General features: G+C 39.0%; 1 long non-coding RNA gene across 1 annotated transcript; it reads left to right on the top strand.

Annotated features, from left to right (window-relative positions):
* The first annotated feature begins 11,105 nt into the window (after positions 1 to 11,105).
* Positions 11,106 to 11,701, top strand: LOC122317767. Its single transcript, XR_006244638.1, has 3 exons — positions 11,106 to 11,369; positions 11,503 to 11,543; positions 11,662 to 11,701. It is a non-coding gene; the product is annotated as an uncharacterized LOC122317767 (long non-coding RNA).
* Positions 11,702 to 14,894: the final 3,193 nt, after the last annotated feature.

Genomic DNA, 14,894 nt, shown 5'->3' with positions numbered 1-14,894 from the left:
ACACATGGATTTTGATGATAACAAATGAATTCAAAGAATAAAGAAGTCTCAAGCTCAAGTTGTCTACACAATAGAGTCAAGCACATCAAGGAAACAAGCATGAGCAAGAAGGGAATAAGTTCACATTAAAATTATAGAGTAATGTTGTAAATCTCTTCAAAATTTGAAATTAGGATTAATGCTCAAAATTAATATTTTATCATAAAGCATTAAAATACATTTTCCACATGTGCATGAATATTTTTTAAAATTAAATTTGAAAATTTTGAAAGATGATTGATTGTCATCTTTTGCATGTGCATGCCTTGATTAAAGGGTTGAACTTTGAAAATATTAAAGATGATTGATTGTCATCTTTCACATATTTATGTTTTATTTGAATATTTTTAAAAGTGATTGATGCTTTTTTAGACTTATACAAAAGGTAGATGATTTTGTTTGAAAAATTTGAAAAGTAAAGTGTGCTCATTTTGTCATATGCAAAAAGTAAAAGATTAGGTTTGAATTTTTTGAAAAGGAAAATGTGCTCATTTTTTCATATGCCAAAAGTAAAAAATTAGGTTTGATTTTTTTGAAAAAGTGAATGATGTTGTCTTTGACAATTGAAAAAGAAAAACCTTTTATTTGAATTTTTTGAAAAAGTGAATGATGTTGTCTTTGACATGTGAATCTTTTTAAATTTGAATATGAAGTCTCATATGCCTATAAATAGATCATTTGAGAGTTTCACATTCACAACATCAAGAGCATACAACATTCATTCAAAGCTTTTATTCTCTCTTCTCTAAGCATTGAGCCTTAATCCTTGTTCATTTTGAGAGATATAGTTTGCGCTGTATTGTTTTTATTTAACTCATTGAGGAGTGTTTTCTGATAACCTACCCACTATCAGCTCTTGTATCAGAAAAATTGTGTGTATAACTCTTGTGTGTGTAGAAAGTATTCTACACGGGGAATAGTTGAATCACCACGTGTAAGGTGATTGTAAGTGTAGAGGGTGTTCTACACGGATCCTTTGTAGCGGTGTTGTTCAAAAGTGTTATAGGTTTCTATCTCCACCTGAAGGAGGTTAAATAGTGAATTTGGGAATCCTCAAGGGGTAGCTTGAGGCAAGGGCGTTGGCAGTGGGGCCGAACCTCGTTAACATACTGAGTTTGCTTCTCTCTTATCCTTACTCTTTATATTTATTGTTATTTCATATTTTGTTTATATTTTATATTATATATTTGATTTATAATTGTTATTTTTTTAATACAAATCAATTCACCTCCCCTCTTGTGTTAGTCATCTGGCCAACACGAAATAATTCAAGAAATGCAAAGCCAAGTTCGGATCATCAGGGATAAAATGGTGGCAGCTCAGAGTCGCCAGAAAAGCTACGCTGATACCAGGAGGAGTGAGTTATCTTTGGAAGAAGGTGATTGGGTTTATCTCAAAGTCTCTCCCATGAGAGGAGTTAAGCGTTTTGGTAAGAAGAGGAAACTGGATCCGAGGTATGTCGGCCCTTTTCAGATTCTGGAGAAGGTAGGGTCCGTCGCCTATAGAGTTGCTTTGCCAGAATATTTTGGGGATTTTCATGATGTCTTCCACGTATCATCCCTGAAGAAGAGCTTTGGACACCAAGAGCCACGCTTTATCAACCTAGAGAGTGTTCAGCTGCAACCGGACCTTACTTATGAGGTTGTTCCATCGCAGATAATGGATTGGAAGGAGTAACAGTTGAGGTCCAAGACGATACCTTTGGTTAAGGTGGCATGGGGAGATCCGTTAGCTCAAGACTTCCCTTGGGAGCGAGTAGCGGACATGAGGGAGCAATACCTATACTTGTTTGGGTAAAGATAGTACGTTTCTTAATCTTGGTCACAGGTGGTTTATGTGATATTATGTAGCTTGTTTTAAGTTGGTGGTTGATCTTACAAATTTCGAGGACGAAATTTGTTTTAGAGGGGGAGGATGTGACGATCCGCTTTTACGTGTATTTTCATTGAAGGATTGTTTTTAATTTAATTAATATATTAATTTATTTATTTTAAATTATTGCATTTTAAATTTATTTTTATTTATTTGATGTTGTGTTTTATTTATTTAGTCATTTTACGGTTTTTAATCTCGTTTTCTGCAGATCTGTTTTTGTTTCCGGAGTGAGGATTGGACCTCATTTCTTTCCTCCATCTTTTTTTTTTCTCTTTTTCCTTTTTCTCTTTTTTCTCTTTTCTTTGTTTTTTCTTTTTCTTTTTCCTTCTTTTTTTTCCCTTCCCTCCCGCGCGACCCCCTCCCCCGTCTGTCTCTCTCTCTCTCTCTCTCCTCTCCTTCACGTAGAACGCACCATCTGCCCAGACCCACCGTTGCTGGCCACCGTGCGGCACACCACCCCCACCATTTTCTTCCCCTCCCTCCGGTGAACCACCCCACTAAGTTTCATCCCAACTGTGCCGCCGTTTAGCCGGAAAAAGCCCATCAAGCCACACTGTTTTTGCTTCGATCTGCCGCCGTCGCTCCACCTCCGGCCACCACCTCTTCACCACTTCATCACCGACTTCTTCCCATCCTAACCCACCCATTTCCGGCCCCTAACAATCACCGGAACAACTCCCACGAGCTAGTTTCTGTTTTGAGCGTTTAAGCCCTTCTTCCGCTGTTTTCGCCACCACCCACGGCCAAACTCCAGTTTCCTTAACTTCATAAACATCCTTAGACCCTTCTCTATCAATACCAAGCCTTGGTTTGTCCCCGTTCAAAAGTGGGTATTTTACAACCCACGGCCACAGTGAAATTTCACTGTTACGTTGCTTTTCTTCTACCGTTTGCAACGCCGGGAGCTTTCTAAAAATACCATATAGCGCTGTAAGTATTTTTCAAACTCTACTTTTAGATTTAAATATATTTTACTCATTCAATAAATTATTATCTGTTGGTTGGCTGATTCCGGACTGAGTCCGAGGAGTTCGGGGGTTGGATGGATGGAGGACGGAGTTGCTTGTTTTATTAATTTATAGTTGGTTGGTTGTTTTGTGCTTTGAATTTGCATTTACATGGTGCATGCATGTGCATTTTAATTAATTTGAGAAAATCCTGTTTTATTGGCGTAAGTGGATTTTCAGGTGTGTGTGTATCACGAGCCCAAGCCGGGATGGGTTATTATCCCGGTGGAACTCCTCTGGTCACTCGGGAGCGTAATATACTAAGTGACGTCCCCTAAGTTGTCGCTGGACTACGACGGGAGCGGGGGCTAGGGGATGCTTGGCTACGAACGCGCCGGGCGCGGAACCGGGTATCGCTCTACACACCGACTCCATGGCCCTTCGGTGGCGAAGGCTAGAGGATGTTTGGCTACAAACGCACGGGGCGTGGAACTGGGCATCGCTCGTTTAGGTGTCACATGCGTAGTCGTTACCTGCGATGTGACACTAGAGCCAAGGTGTGCGGATGACCCCTAGGAAAGGTCATGGTGTCATACGGATTAATTGGTTAATAGTTTGAGTTTGATATGGGCCAAATGTGACTTTTGGCGTGATATTTGGAAAGGTTATGTTTTTGGGCCAAATGAGATTTTTGGTGTGCGTGGAAAGATATGATTTTATGGGTTTTGTGCATTGGCATCTTTTCATGCATATTGTTTGAGTTCTATATATTTTTATCTGGTGGTGTTTGGATTTTACTTACCTGCGGCACCATTTTTAGTACCGTAGATTTTGGTGCAGAGATCGAGGATGAGGAGGAGGAGGCTGAGCTCGAGGATACGGCTCTGCCGGGGTTCTGAAGTTTATGTTTTGTATTTAGTTTAAAACTATATTTTTGTTTTGCAATATTTATTTATGTATGTTTTGAACAGCTTTGTATTAAACAAGAAAAATTCTTGTACTTAGTCATGACTTTCGTTATCCGCTGCGTATTTCTTTTTGCACATTTGTTGCTTTTACACACACTTGACACTCGTCGATAGGATGATGACCCGTGATGTCTCCGTGCATGGGGATTTGGGGGCGTCACATCGGGCACGACTCACCTCCCCTCTCCCCTCGTTCAAATTTTTATCCCATCTAGTGCTGCCTCATGATGGCGTGGCCACCACTGTCCCTCTCAACCTCTTCCCCTCCGACCGGCGACCTTCCCCTTCCATTTTCAGCTCCTCCCTTGCTGCCGTTAGCCTCCACGTGTGGCTCCAAGCCGCAGCACCCATTCGTTCCAGCTCCGCTATGGCGCCACCTTTGGCCACATGTTTTCACCACATCACCGTTGGCCCTTCAACTACCTAAACCACCCAACCTCAGCTCCAATTTGCCACCATTTGCTTCACCAACACCTCTAAGCCATTCCCTATCTATCTCAAGTCTTAGTTTGTTCCCATTCAAAATTTAGCTTTTAGAGACCCACGACCATAGTCCAAAATACACTATTACATTATTCTGCCACCACCTCTTGCACTTCCTTGATCCTTCAAAAATTATATTTCATCACTGTAAGTAATTTTTCAAAGATTTTCTTGAGATCTAAATCTATTTTTGCACTAACATATTTTTTACAATTTGGTTAGTTGTGCCGAACTTTGAGTTCGAGGAGCATGGGGGTTGCGCTGGATTTGAGGATGGGTTTGTTTATTGAGATGAATTATGCTTGTGTGTATTATGTTGTGTTTTGGTGTCATGATATTTTATTGCATTATACCATGCATATTCATGTGCTGTAAATGAAAACTGGGTTTTCATATGAGAAGGCTTTTGGGTAGTTTTGTGATGAATGATTTGAAATGATTGAGAGAGAAGAAAAAGGGACTATAGGGATGGTGGTAGAGTCTCACTTGCAATTTCCACCTATATTGCTCTGAAAGGTACCCCTTGTGTGGAAAGGAACTGTATGGATGGTGGTAAGTAGGGACGATGGTAGAGTTCCGCCTGTGATTTCTGCCTACGGTACATGCAGTAGGGATGATGGTTGTCCGACCAGCGATTCCCACCTACAGTGATTGCTATAGGATGGTGGTAAGCAAGAATGGTGGTAGTCATGCCTGTGATTCTCACCTACAGTGTATGTGGTAGGGATGGTGGTAAGCAGTAATGGTGGTAGAGTCTCGCCCATGGTGGTAAGGGACTAGATACAACACAGAGAGAGAGAGAGAGAGAGAGAGAGAGAGAGAGAGAGAGAGAGAGAGAGAGAGAGAGTAGGGGGGCCGGCCGGTTTCCATGCGCGCAGTGTTCTTTTTCTAACGTGCCCAAATGGGCTGAGTATGCATGTTACTGCAAGTCCTAAGTGAGATGGCAAATGATGTTTCACATCAACTAGCTAGCAAGCTAGTACTAGCAAAGGAAGCTCTAAAGTGTCATTTGGATGAAGTAGAATTAGAAGAAGTTTTTCCTTGTATTCAGCCTATTATAATGGTTTCAAAATTATATTTGAAATTCCGATGGGGAGAATAATTAAAATATAATGTATGTTAAAATATAAACGTCCATGATGATCTTAAGCCATTTAAACTATTTTTATATACTTTTAAAAAACTTTAGAGAAGCAAAGTCTGGGACCAAGCAAACAAACTATGTTTTGTTTCTTTAAAAATAGAACAAACAAAACAAATCTTTATTCCCTGGGACCGAAAGATGTCAGTTCTTTGGTCCAGTACTCTCCAAATGATGCTCGCTCACAAAAAATGGCATGTTTCTTTGATGTGTGCAGTACTTAAAGTAGAATGACGGAAGGAATAGATCGGAGTACCGCCTAAACTTTGTCTTTGAAGCATTATTTTTCCCGGTTCTGACAATTATCCAATTAAGTATATGAACGAAGATAATGATGAAGGCAAGTTTTATGGTTAATTTTCCCTACTTATGTCACAAGAACGGATAAGTCATGAATCATATCAGCAAGTTGCATGCTCGGGTCACCCTCAATGCACGATTGCACATGCATGGTACTTATGGTCCTAAAAGCTTTCATGTCTTAAAGCTCATATATATATATATATATATTTCCTGCCATTTTGGCCCCTAGATGTACGTTTATTGATATTTATCGTGATCGTATATCTTTTAGATGTGTCGTTTCAATCAAGTATTTATTGCTACGGAAAAAGACTAATGGAAAGAATGTACGTGTACGCCTGAATTACCTCATTTTTTTTCCTTCAATTAATTTGCATCTTTGGCAATTCAAGTTTTCAATTTGTAAATCAAATCATGACCAGGACATTAATTTGTCATTTATCACCTCCATTAAAGCGATGCAAAGTCTTCAAAATTTCTAGGAGCTTGACCCAAATCTACACTGATGGTGCGATCACTACATCAGACGCGCTCTTTTGGGACGTAATTTCCAAAAGAGTGGGATTTCATCCCAGGAGATAATTAGGGGCAAAAAAATTCCATCCCTATTACGTCTCAAAAGGTCTGTCGCAAAAGATATTTTGAGATGAGAAAAAAATTTTATCCCAAAAATTAGAATATAACTTTTGGGACAGAATTTTCCCAACCCAACCAAAGTTTGAAAGGGATGCGAGGTCGTTTGAATATTGAAGACATGCCTATTCGAATAAGATTGACTTCCATTCGAATGTCGAGACCATATATGAATTGAAGATGTGCAGTTACAATTTGAACAATAACCCGACTTATTCAAATAAGAAAGTTCCTAATTCGAGCGATGTTCAAACGATGTGATCGTAAATGGTTCAAATGTATTGCCTTTTCGTTTGAACATAATCAAGTAACGCTATTGCTTTTCGAATAGGACTGATGAGCATTTGAGTGCTTTGATATACTTGTTCGAATGAGCATTCGAAGATGGATTTAATCCATTCGAATATTGAACCATATGTAGTTCGAAGAATTTATGTCACGCTTCGAACTTTATTTTGGTCAAAATATTTATGTTTGAATATAGTGAGTTTGTCTGAATAAAAAAGGTACGGGTTCGAATGGAATGACAACTTGTAGTTTGTACTAATATTGTAATTGTTTGAACATCCTATATTATTACTATACTATTCTAATAGCAATTAGATTGTTCCGAACATAAAATATCATATGCGTTCAAGCAAATGAAGTTTCGTTCGAACAGTAGGCAGTAAACATGAAATTCAAACATAATATATAATCCAACAATTGCTCATGAAAATGTTATGAGACTACAATCAAACTCTAAGTTAGGGTCTTGGAACAAAATATTAAAAAATATTAGTAAATGTTTGAAATGGAACTGGAGGCATAAAATGTCGGAACATCATCATTTAAATCTCTTGAAGCATTTCTTTACGCTAAATTTGTAATCGCATTTCTATGTCAGATCTCCAAACTTTACCTATTTATTTTTTTGACAAGACTCATACAATAAGAAACAAAATTAGATAGATAGTATAGCAAATAAGAAAAATGAATGGAATTAATATAATGAAATAATGCATTACCTGGTATACCAACTCTTCAGTATTGCAAAGAAAGTTTTGTCTGTACGATAGAATTTTACTTATTCTTAAATGATATTTCTATTTCCACCCAAGTAATTTAAAAAATTGATATAAATGTTCAAATGCCAAAATTATCAAGCAATCACTTCTCAAACTTTAGACCGTCCACTCATTGTTATCACCTTTGTTGAGGTCCGAGAGACTATATAGTAAAGTAATAGTGAAAGTCACACATTTATTCAAGATAATTATCCGTTCAAACATTTGCAAGACTGGAAACCGGTATAGACTTATTATTAGCCTTCTTCTAAAATTTTAATACTAATAATAATAAGTTTATACAAGATTCCAATCTTGCAGAGAATGAACTGAGAATTATCCTAAAGAAATGCGTAGCTTTCATTGTTACTTCCCTTGACAGGGTTTGAGAGACTGTGTAGTGAAGTAACAATGAAAGCGAGACATTTCTTTAAGATCATTCACCGATACAACCTATCCAAGATACAATGTAAACCTATTATTAGTCGTCTTGTAACTTTGTAAGACAGATAACAATAAGTCTATACAAGCTTTCAGTCTTGTGGAGATCTTACGAGGAGTGATCCTGTGATCCTAAGAAATAGCGAGACATTTCTTCAAGATCATCCACCGATACAACTTGTGCAAGATAGGAAGCCAATATAAACTTATTATTAATCATCTTGTAACCTTGTAAGATGGAAAACAATAAGTTTATACAAGCTTTCAGTCTTGTGGAGGTCTTACAGGGAATGATCCTGAGAAATACCTACTTTCATTGTTACTTCACTTTTCAAGGTCGAAGAGACTATGCAATGCAATAACAATGAAAGCCCGATCACTTCTTCAAGATAAGTATCCATATATTCTCTACAAGACTGTAAGCCTGTATAAACTTATTATTACAGGTCTTGTAAGCTTATAAGAAGAATGATAATAAGTCTATACAACCTTCCTGTCATGCAAAAAATGAAAGGAGAATTATCTTGAAGAAGTGATCGTCATTTCATTGTTACTATACTACACAATCTTTCCAATCTCTCGATGTGATTGGGAATTTTGGAGAATAACTGTTTAGTTCGATTCTTTAATTGAATCAGGAGGGAAAATAATCATAGTTTAAGAGTTATAATTGAAATTGTACGAAACTAAACTTTCATTGAACATAATTATGCATGCAGAGTGATAAATCTGACTGTCTTATCAAACTGTTCCTTAGACATCACTGTTGTTGATTGGAAACAGTTTATGTGTCCTGAAAAACGACAAAAATTTCATCACTCAGAATAGTTGAATTAGGTGCAAATTCAAACCCATATTACATAACACTTGCATCAGAGGTATTTTATCTTATTCCAATTATAATTTTAATCAATGGTATTTTATTTGCTTAATAATTAAAACTAGCATGTTTATGTTATTAAATAATTAGAAATAATAATTTAATTATAATGATCAAAATAGTATTTTATAGTATTTATATTTTTATCATGTACTAACAATTGCATCCTTTTGATTTTATTCTAATTATAATTTTTATAACAGTTGTTACTTCCTTAACTAAGTATAACTAGTATTTATTTGATTAACTAATTATAACTAGCTAGTATTCTAAATTATGAGAAAATTAGGGAGATGGTGTTTTTTTTTTTTTTTGTTTTTTTGGTTGATGGAGTAACACTTATACTATATCGAACCGTGCTAGGTAATCAGAGGGAACATTGTTGACTGCATTGAATTGCCCGCCCAGGCTAATACTTATTGAGAGGGTCGTTAAGCTCTGTGACTTCAATGACATCATTTGGAAGGGCAAGACCCTAGAGTCTATATTCCCTAATAGGGGATGAGGTCCCATCTATGACCAGTTGGGGGTTGTCTATCCTAACCCAGTGTACGAGTTCTATCAGGGAGTCAGTGAGATGGGTGTCGCAAATGAGGCATTCACCTTCTCTATATAGGGGGTGAGTATCATATTCTTAACTGACAAGATAGCTGAGATTCTCACATCACTTGTAAACTCGGTGCATATTCTGCATTGAAAGTGGTTTAGCAAGAGGATGGAACCGAGGAGCTCATGGAGCAAACTATTCCAGAGGATTAGCTTTCCGATTAGGAGGTATGTCGATTGATGGTCGAGGATACAACTCCTCCTTATCATGGTAACAAGGCCATCAAGCAGGTTGACTGCACAATATTCTTTCAAATGTTGGCCCTAATCATCTTAGATAACATAGACTCGATGAAGCATACAATGAGTCTCAACAATTATCGGGCTAGATTCATATTACGATTAGCGAGAGGCTATCCGATTGATCTGACCCACTATTACATGTCCAAGATCAGAGATGAGTCCAAGTACTTGTCCAGGTGTAGTCTTCCATTTGCTCTGACAATCTCTAAACTACTTTTGTCAATGGAAGTAGAGGTCATTTTGTCTGAGCGTCGACAATCACAAATTTGCTTGATAAATATAGTCACCTTGGGCAAAAGTGTGGGCCACCTCTATACTAGGCAGCAATCAAAGTTTATTGAGCACACGAGTGTTCCACCCTCAGGGAGACATATTATTGCCACCGCATGCGCTGCATGTATAGAGATTCGTGTGACACTTACTAATAGTGTGCACATAGAGGTATGTGCTAGCATTGCTAATATTCTACCTACAAAGATCCGTGCAGCAATTTCTGAGCTGTGGACAAGCCTTATCGCTAATATTGAGATCAGGAGCATGACGCCTCTTACTGATCGATATATAAATAGGGTGGACGCTCGTTTGAAGGAGATAGAGGTGATTGTTAGGACTATATGCATGGACTAAATTAACTACTAGACATTAACTTCTATTTTATGACATGTTATATATTTTAATATAGTTTTTTTTTTTAATCTAGTTAATGGTTTTTAAAATGTGCATCATGTAAAAATGTTTATACATGATCTATTTTTATATTTAAGGAAACTAAAACTTTGTAAGTTCGAGCAGGCACTATGAGTTGAAACAGAATATTTTCATTCGAACAACATCGTCTACGTTCGAGTGAAAACTTTTTTATTCCAACAGCGTCCAATACTTCACGCCAATGTGTTGCATCAGTTGACAAGTCTGTCGATTATAATTTATATACATTTAAATAAAAGTTTATGATAGTTCAAACAATGTACGTTCCGTCAGTTCAAACAATAGATTGGTTTGGGGATGATATAATTTTGTCCCAAATTATTCCGTTTGAATGTCACGTTTCTTGTTCGAACAATAATCGGACTATTGGGACTTTCTAAGATGAACAAAATATTCCGTCCCTAAAAGTGACCTTCCTTTTCGTCCTAAATGTTTTTGGTCCCAAAAGATAATACTTGTTGCTACAGATTTGTAAAAGGAGGTTGTTTAAGATTTGTAAAAGGAGGTAATTGTTTAGACTTTAGAGTAGTAGTGTAAGTTGACAGGTTTGTCGTTTGTGGTGTAAATTAATTAAAAAACGATGGCACCTTAGGACCACTGTAAATTTTGTTCGGATCACCAGACTGTTATTTGTGGATGAAGCATATCATGTCATGTGTTGCATTCATGTGATTATTATATATGTAGATCAGTACGTACTCTTGGCCAAAAACTGATCTATCGGAAATTATTTGCAGCTTTGAATACCCAGGAAAAGAACAAGACCTAATTAAGAACGACCCCATTTAGTTAAATATTTTATAAGGTTCTTCCTAAAGGTTTCCTTCTTAACAGAACTTAATTATTGTATATATGTACCCAATATTGTATTCTCGGCTTTATAAATTGGAAAATATATAAGCATTTTGAAAACACTCCGGTTTCGTAGAAGACAAATTAAAGAGTGAAACATGTCGACTCTGGTTCAGATACAAGAGACCCCTAGATGGAAGAAGCTTTTGGGTCATGTAGGACCTGGTATTCTCGTTTCTGTAGGCTATCTTGATCCCGGAAACTGTAAGCTAAATTTCTCTCTCTCTTTCTTTGATTTTCGTTTTGCTTGTTTGTTTCCTCTTCCTCATGCAACGAGAAAGAATGTTTTGTTGTACTTCCTGAGTTCCTACTTTGTTTGTTACGTAAATTGATGCAGTGGAATCAGACCTACAAGCTGGTGCAGATCACAAATACGAGGTCTCTAATTTCCTTCTTATTTTCGGATGATACTAACACTTGTTGATCTTGTCCTGTGGGTTATTCTCTATCTGTACGTCTCATGCATATATGAATTCTCTCTATAATGTATAAGCAGTTGCTATGGATCGTGCTTCTCGGGCTGACCTTTGCTTGCAGCTTGATCAAGAGCTCTCTTGGTCCACATTTGCTGCAGAATTACTGTGCCTAATACAACAAAGAAAGAAACAGTGCACATGTGCAGCCCTTCATACTTGGGTTGATTCAACAATCACCCCCTCCACCCAAGTGTGCCATACTAGGCTGCTTGTAAACTGATTCATTCTTCAAATGAATTCACCTCTTTCTTTGAATGCTTGTCAGCCATGAGAGATCCGCTATCACATGCATCTTCAGGTACGTCTTCAAATGGATATCCAGATGCCTCTCCAAATGCATCTTCAAATGCATCAGCATAGTCTACATCCACGGAGCTTGCAAGAGATTTTCTTCAGAGGAGATTTACCAGTGCTCAATTGCACAATCTCAACTCTCTAGGATTCTTCTTTTGCTCGAGTCCATGAGTCCGCACTCATGTACACCTTGAGCAAACTGAGCTTCGCTCTAGGCTCATCCGAACGAACAATCTGCTTCGCTCTAGCCACATCCGAGCGAACAATCTGAGTAAACTGAGCTTCACTCTAGGCTCATCCGAGTGAAAAATCTGCTATTGTTAAATCAACCCAAGTATGAAGGGCTGCACATGTGCACTGTTTCTTTCTTTGTTGTATTAGGCACCGTAATTCTGCAGCAAATGTGGACCAAGAGAGCTCTTGATCAAGCTGCACCGAAATACACTTCCCTCTTGGTCAAGAAACGTGGGAGCTTTGTTCCCCATGGTTCTCCTATAAAAGGAGATGAGTTGTGAAAATAAAATTCATCCTCACTGAGGTGAGAGATCAGGCAGAGGGCAGAGGGCGAAAATGGGTTCTGGGGAAACCCAGAACGGAGGCCATTTGAGAGAGATAGAGAGATGTTGTGAGTGTTTGTAAAATTGTACAAACATATTGAAAAATCAAATTTCTGCTTCAGTGGACGTAGGCAGTTGCCGAACCACTTAAATATTGTCTCTATCTATCGTGGGTGTGATTTCTGGGCGGCCGGAGGCGCAACAAATGGTATCAGAGCTTCGATTCGTGTTATCCGGAAAATTACAGTTGTTCAAAATCAATTTTTGATCAGTCCAGGCTGTTCCTCGCATCGAGACGAATCTGTTGCCGCAAACGGAATCGAAAACGGAGGTCGGAGGAGCCTACACGCGCTCCTAGAAGGTCCGCGCGTGCACTACTGTCATCCACGCGCCCCCACGCGCGTCGGAGGAGGAAGACGACTGACATACACACGCCCACGCGCCCTCACGTGCGGCAGAGGTTGAAGACGCGTGACGGACACGCGCTCACGCGCCCCCACTCGCCCTACAGAGGCTCGGCGCGTGACCACCACGCGCCTCACGCGCTACCCACGCGCACAAGCTACTGTGGCGCGTGTTGTCCACGCACCAGACGCGCCTCAGACGCCCTACTGCGGCGCGTGTAGTACACGCGCCAGAGAGATCTAGACCATCCAATTTTCAGATCTTTGTTGGGCTAGATCTAAGCCATCCGGAGTCCGATTTCAACGATCAAATAGTGCTTTCCAACTATTTGGATTATTCCGGACTCATCCGTATGGTGGAAATGTTAAGATTCGCCATCAGTACTGTCGATCTGAACTATCAATGTGTTGCAGATCATTTTGGGCTAGATCTACGCCGGTTGGAGTTCAATTGTGATGATCAAATAGTGCTGACAAACTATTTGGATCATTCTGAACTCATCTGTACGGTGGGAATGTGGAGATTAGCCATCGGTACTATCGATCTGAACTGTCGAGGTGTTGCAGATCATGTTGGGCTTGATCGTAGCTAGTTGGAGTTCCATCGCGATGATCAAATAGTGGTGACAAACTATTTGGATCATTCCGAACTCATCGGTACGGTGGGAATGTTGAGATTCACCATCGGTACATTTGATCTGAACTGTCCAAGTGTTGCAGATCAGTTGTGGGCTTGATCGTAGCCAGTTGGAGTTCCATCGCGATGATCAAATAGTGGTGGCAAACTATTTGGATCATTCCAGACTTATCGGTATGGTGGGAATGTTGAGATTCGCCATCGGTACATTTGATCTGAACCGTCCACGTGTTGCAGATCAGTTGTGGGCTTGATCATAGCCAGTTGGAGTCATGATGGACTCATTGGTTTTGAGCTTAATTTAAGCCAATTGGGATCGTGAAATTTGATGGAGCAAATTTCAGATCATTGGACAATGCTGATTAACTTGTTATATCAGCAGATTTTGGCAGTCATACAACTCATGGAGCATATTGTTATTAAGAGGAGAACCGCATCGGATCTCGTTGTGGCTTTCTTTGAAAAGCCAGTTACAAATAACAAAGTGCAGATGAAGCTTTGGTGTGGTAGTGTGGATACGTACAGTCTAAGGAGGTTCTGTCTAGGAGATTGGAAATTTTAAGTGTGTCCATTGTGACCCTCCAATCTTTCCTGGGAACTGACTTAGTGAGGTACTATTCATTTCTATGGTAAATTCATTAAAGCAATGTCAGGAAGTAAGGCTTCAAATCTTGTCAGATTTGAGGTGGAGAAACGGTTCAATTTCAGATAAGGCAGAAGGTACTATTGTTGCCCAATAGCATTTGGCGTTGTGGTCAAAAGGTTGGGAGGTCATGAGAATGGCTATGAGTAATTCTGCAAAGAGGTCAAAGTTGAAGTTTCTCAATGTAAGAGATCTTATCCTGGATGAGGAGGTGCGCAGAAGAGATTCTGGCAAGATCTCGAGTTGTTAGTCCTAAATGTTGATTGTAAGGACAGAGGCAAGTCAAGATCTGGACAACAGATGACTCGCTAGAAATTGTGGCAAGACAGACCACAAGAGACTGCTAAAATCAGGAGAAAATTGAGAATGATGCTGTGAATATGGTGACTGAAGAAATACATGGCGTTGCATTTCTTGCAGTGCACAATGCTGTTAAAGACAGCTTGAAGACAGCAGTCATTCAGCAGTGTTTTCTCAAAGGTGTTGAAGGGCAAATCAATCCCTGAAGTCAACAGTGATACTAGCGACTGGTGAAACGGCTAGTACAAGGAGCAGTTTCGGCAAGTGGCTCCAAGTCAGTAAATGGAGATACTAATATTGATGCTAATGTTGTGTCTCTCTCCATGAAAAAAGAGACATGTATATCCTCATGGCATGCCGCTAATTCCCAGAGTTGCCATGATAGAGGATGTGTTAATGTTAGCAGGTCCACAAGTTT

The sequence above is a fragment of the Carya illinoinensis genome, chromosome 8, assembly GCF_018687715.1.
Source record: "Carya illinoinensis cultivar Pawnee chromosome 8, C.illinoinensisPawnee_v1, whole genome shotgun sequence".
NCBI classification, from domain to species: domain Eukaryota; kingdom Viridiplantae; phylum Streptophyta; class Magnoliopsida; order Fagales; family Juglandaceae; genus Carya; species Carya illinoinensis.
This window is presented reverse-complemented; position numbering and strand designations above follow the sequence as displayed.